Source organism: Budorcas taxicolor, chromosome 11 (genome assembly GCF_023091745.1).
Source record: "Budorcas taxicolor isolate Tak-1 chromosome 11, Takin1.1, whole genome shotgun sequence".
Taxonomy (NCBI): domain Eukaryota; kingdom Metazoa; phylum Chordata; class Mammalia; order Artiodactyla; family Bovidae; genus Budorcas; species Budorcas taxicolor.
Window position 1 is genome coordinate 29,840,866 of NC_068920.1, and position 6,161 is coordinate 29,847,026.

Consider the following 6,161-nt stretch of genomic DNA (forward strand, 5'->3'; position numbering starts at 1 on the left):
TGGCACTAGAAACTCCTTCCAGTCAAACAGGGAATAAAAGTGTCATTAAAGAGTGTTTGTGTGAGCAGCTCAGTCATGTCTGTCTCTTTGCAACCCCATGAACTGTAGCCCACCAGGCTCCTCTGATTTTCCAAGTAAGAATACTGGAGTGGGTTGCCATTTCCTTCTCCGGGGGATCGTCCCAACTCAGGGATCGAACTTGCATCTCTTGCGTCTCTGGCATTGGCAGACTGGTTCTTTACTACCCACCTGGGAAGCCTACTTAAAGTTTAATTTTCCCCCAAAATATACAATCGTGAGTCTCATTCATACAAGTGTAAAAGTGAACCCCTTTGAAAAGATTTTACCTCTTTAATGAGACAACTGGTGAGGTTTTACTACCAGTTAAAAGGAGAATTCAAAGAGTGGATGCCATTTATAGATCAGGAATATTGAAAGTAAAGTGTAAATAAAGTCCAAACTGGCTTTTATACTGCTGAGGATTGGTGAGGAAGGTGGACTTGGGAGGGGAAAAAATGTCCCTTCAAGAGACAGAATTAATTTGCATGTCTATAGACAGCAATTGGACCATAAAAAGGCTGAGCCAGGAAGAACTGATGCTTTCAAATTGTGATGCTGGAGAAGACTTGAGAGTCCGTTGGACTGCAAGTAGATAAAAACAGTCAATCCTAAAGGAAATCAACCCTGAATACTCAATGGAAGGACCGATGCTAAAGCTGCTGCTCCAATACTTTGGCCACCTGATGCAAAGAGCCAACTCATTGGAGAAGACCCTGATGCTGGGAAAGAGTAAAGGCAAAAGGAGAAGGGGGCAGCAGAGGAAGAGATAGTTAGATAGCATGACAGGCTCAATGCACATGAAACTGAGCTAACTCCAGGAAATAGTGGAAGACAGAAGAGCCTGGTGTGCAGCAGTCCATGGGGTTGCATAGACACCACTTAGCAACTGAGCAAGACAGAAATTATTTTCTATTGCTGCCAGTTATCAAAAATTTACAGAATTGTAAAATACCTCTCATTGAATCAGAATCAGATGACACTAAAGGGTGTGCTATAATTTTCCTTTGAGGCATACATTTCCCTGACAGTTCCTTCTTGTTTTAGGAAAATTCTGTGGACTCAGCACAAACAAAAGGACTAAACTCATAAGTTAAACTCTTTAAGAAGCTCTCCATTGCTCAAACCCGTGAGTGCTGGTCTGCTGTTTCTGACTATCTCCCCTTAAAATCTAGGGTGGGAGATTCTTACCATGTGGGTGTACACATTCCTGTAAGAACTGACGAAAGATCTGTATAAACTCCTTAAAAGCCTGTGCACATACACACATTGAAATTCAGTTTGGGGCTTAGGATGACTGTCCCTGATTTGTCCTTCTGTTCCTGGAAGAACCCCTTCCAGGGCCTGAAAGGTAACTTTTGTATGACGCTCTGAAATGAATTATCGGAGGAGGCACAGGTGCTGACAAAGCAAGAGACTATTGGGAAGGAGTCTTGTGGGGGAGAGCAGGAGGGTAAGGGAACCCAGGAGAGCTGCTCTGCCAATCTCTGGTTTATGGTGATGGGATTAGTTTCTGGGTTGTCTCTGTCCAATTGTTGTGGAATCCAGAAACACACCTTGAAGGACACACAACGCAGTGGAGTACAGTTTATTATGCCAGCAGGTCCGGGGGAATCAGTTCCCAACAAGGATCCTGTTTCTGAGAGGCCCAGTTTTATGCCCCCCATTACGTTTGTGACTGGTTACATGTTAGCAACTTTTTTGTTGTATATGATTTTGGTGCTAAGAGAACAAACAATTAAGGTTAAAGGGGAGAAACAATGATTATACATCAAGGGGGGATGTCTCCATGGTTAGTCTAACAGGGGCAGCCGGACCTCAACTACAATCTCCATTTGTCATCTTTAGGGAAGGAAGCCTCCAGGAGACCTGGTTTTCACTAGCAACAGTTTCCTCACTCTTGGGCAGGGTTCAGGCCCAGTTCACATCCTGTCTTTAAGAGGGATGACAGGTTTCAAGATGGAGTCTCTCCTGCTTTCCTCACACTGGCCTCAACCCAATCATTCTGACTCAGGTACTTCCTTGTGTCTCATGCATTGCTCAGCCAAGAAGGATGCCAGCAAGAAAGATTCTGGGAGGTGGTAGGACACATGGCATCTCCTTTGACCTTTCTGAATACCTCTGGTTGGTGGTGGCTTGTTAATTCTGTGTAAGGCAGTCCTGACCTCCTGTTGTAAAATAACTCCTGCAAACAGTTGCTATGGTGCCTGCCGGGTGATCAGTTTCAGTCAGTATATCCTCTCATAGTTTCCAAGTGTCTTTTAACCTGGAAGGTGATCTTCATTAAGTGCCATCCTCTCCATACTTCTCATTTGTTCATTCCTGTCCCTGTCTTCTTCAGAAGCTGCAGCCTCTCCTTTATAAAGGCCTCACTCTGGGGGTTCAGCTTAGATTAGGGGTGGGGGTGGCTGGGAGCTAATGTATAACCAGGTGTAGATCAACCTACATTCCTTAAAATCATGCCAAAGGCCACACATGCCTGCCTTACACCCATATCCACACATTGTATGGACCCAAGAGACTAGATTATCTCTTTAGTGCTGACCAGAAAATTCCAAGCTGGTTGAATAAGATACCTGGGGAAGGTTGAAGCAGTAGTTAATTCAGAAGTTACAGTCTAGGTTTAGTATCATGGACTTTAGCATGAGTGACACTATTTTGAGCCTGTAGGGACAATAGTACAAGGACAAAAGTAGGGATAGCACTCTGACCATAAGCTCTGCAAATGTCTGAAGGGTTGCTGCTGCTGCTGCTGCTGCTGCTAAGTCACTTCAGTCATGTCTGACTCTGTGCGACCCCATAGACGGCAGCCCATCAGGCTCCACCATCCCTGGGATTCTCCAGGCAAGAACACTGGAGTGGGCTATCATTTCCTTCTCCAATGCATGAAAGTGAAAAGTGGAAATGAAGAGTGAAAGTGAAGTCACTCAGTCGTGTCCAACTCTTAGCAACCCCATGGACTGCAGCCTACCAGGCTCCTCCGTCCATGGGATTTTCCAGGCAAGAGTACTGGAGTGGGGGTGCCATTGCCTTCTCCAGTCTGAAGGGTTAGGCTATCAAAAAAACAAAAATCTAAACTTAGTAATGTGCAATAAAATTCATATTTTATGGCAAGGGAAGAAAAATTTAATCATAAAATATTTTCTCCACCCTTTGGCCTCCTCTCTCCCCTCCATTGTGCATTGTGTACCTGTGTTACACGTCACCAAGCCTGCTCAACCATAAAAAGCAACATTCTCCCTGCACCAAGACAACTCAATCCTAGTGTGTGTGTGGCTTGGAAAAGAATTTCCAGACATGAGGCAGAATAAGAGGAGAATAAAGTTTATTAGAGTGGGGGACACTGTCAGAACACTGGGGAAGCTCAATGGAGAACTGATGTTGAACAGGGAGGGGTCTTTGTCCACTTTTATACCCAGGGTACAAGGAGTAGGATACAGATCTCATGGGTCACTTGCTGATTGGATGAGGCACGTATACTGGGTTGAGGTGGAGTAAGGTAAAAACCTTCTCCCCATACGGTAGGAAGGGAGAAAAGTTATACTGCTCAGGAGGACCTGAAATCTGTTAATAGTTACAACATTGGGAAGGGAAGGATGATAAATGTCTGGTTTTTCTGTTCCTGCATTCCAAGACCCTCTTTGGTTTTATCTGCTCTTTCATCCTTGGGTCACCACAGACTCTTTAAAAGATAGCTCTCTTTTTTAATCTTGTAAGAGGCCATGACTCAAGGGTTATTGCAAGGGATGACATGGGGAAATTTTTAGGGTGACAAAACCTTTATATGGTGGTGGGATCAAACTCCAAGCCTTCTCTGGGCTGAGGAGTCTAGGTTTGTCTCTAGCAAGTAAGAATCCTCCTGCCCTTCCTGTTTGCATGGGAGAGGAGAGAATTTTTCTGTCTACTCCTTCTCCATTGCCTTCAGCTTAAAATAATCCTATGCCAGAATGGTATATTTTGGGGAAAGCATTCTCTGAACCCCTTCCTAGGGAAATGTCAAGAGCCAAGAAAAGAACCATATAATTTTGATAAGAAAGAAAAAGTTGGTCTTGATTGATTTGATAGTAAGGTTTCTTATAAATCTGTAGTAATTAAACCAATAGAGGAATTAAACATAAAGAGCACAGACAAGTTCAGTTCAGTTCAGTTCAGTCGCTCAGTCATGTCCGACTCTGCGACCGCATGAATTGCAGCATGCCAGGCCTCCCTGTCCATCACCAACCCCTGCAGTTCACTCAGACTCACGTCCATCGAGTCAGTGATGCCATCCAGCCATCTCATCCTCTGTCGTCGCCTTCTCCTCCTGCCCCTAATCCCTCCCAGCATCAGGATTTTTCCAGTGAGTCAACTCTTCGCATGAAGTGGCCAAAGTACTGGAATTTCAGCTTTAGCATCATTTCTTCCAAAGAACACCCAGGACCAATCTCCTTTAGAATGGACTGGTTGGATCTCCTTTCAGTTCAGTTCAGTTCAGTTCAGTTCAGTTCAGTTCAGTCGCTCAGTCATGTCCGACTCTGCGACCGCATGAATCGCAGCACGCCAGGCCTCCCTGTCCATCACCAACTCCCGGAATTCACTCAGACTCACGTCCATCGAGTCAGTGATGCCATCCAGCCATCTCATCCTCTGTCATCCCCTTCTCCTCCTGCCCCCAATCCCTCCCAGCATCAGAGTTTTTTCCAATGAGTCAACTCTTCGCATGAGGCGGCCAAAGTACTGGGGTTTCAGCTTTAGCATCATTCCTTCCAAAGAAATCCCAGGGATGATCTCCTTCAGAATGGACTGGTTGGATCTCCTTGCAGTCCAAGGGATTCTCAAGAGTCTTCTCCAACACCACAGTTCAAAACCATCAATTCTTCAGCGCTCAGCCTTCTTCACAGTCCAACTCTCACATCCATACATGACCACTGGAAAAACCATAGCCTTGACTAGACAGACCTTAGTCGGCAAAGTAATGTCTCTGCTTTTGAATATACTATCTAGGTTGGTCATAACTTTTCTTCCAAGGAGTAAGCATCTTTTAATTTCATGGCCTCAGTCACCATCTGCAGTGATTTTGGAGCCCCAAAAAAATAAAGTCTGACACTGTTTCCACTGTTTCCCCATCTATTTCCCATAAAGTGATGGGACCGGATGCCATGATCTTCATTTTCTGAATGTTGAGCTTTAGGCCAACTTTTTCACTCTCCACTTTCACTTTCATCAATAGGCTTTTTAGTTCCTCTTCACATATATCTATTAATAAGAAGTTGATGTCTGAACGCAGGTGAAAGAAGTGGAGGTCAGTACCAGGCTCCACCAGCAGGGTGTTACCAAGTAGAGCGTGGGTAGCAAGACAAGGAAGGATGATTGGTCCAAGGATGGATGTGAGAGGGTCGAGGAACTGAGTGAGGCAGACAGCCAATCAGAAGCACCAGTAGAGACCTACCAGTGTCACATGGGTCTGAGAACAAATAGGAACAAAACTGAGGCTGAACCAGAGCCAGCGTCGTGGACAAAGGCAAGGGTGGAAGGAACCCTTGCGCCCCCAACCTGCTCCCAGCACGCCCTGACCCTTCACTCAAAGCAAAACCTCGTGCTCTGACTGTTGCAGCAATGACTGTCTGGGCTTTTAAGTTCTTTAGAATGACCGTTGGCTCATCAAAGCAACATTCTTCTGAAGGTGGATTTGAAGAGGCAGGAGAGGGACAGAGCCACATCAGGAAGAGAGTGTGGGAATTCTGTGGGGTGAGCATGAGAGGCCTTTGTATCTCACCTGCAACTTTGGATCCCTATGCTAGGGGACTATGCTCGTCCTCTAGCTACAAGCCAGTCAGAGAAAAGAGTAATGCCACTTTGGACTATTCCTCAGTGGTACCTGAGAACAAATTTCTCAGAAAGAAGGCTCACTAAGGGATGGATTAAATCTAGCCTAACGTCCTTCATTTACAGGAGGAGATATTGAGACCTGGAGAAGGGAATTGATCCAGTGGCAATGGGTATTTCTTTTTAGCAGGTAATGTATATTAAAGGATTTTGAAAGCATCATGAAAATTCACAAAATCAGACCATCTGTTGAGATCATTTCTGTTACATGCCACTACTTACTTCTCTGAGTACCTGCA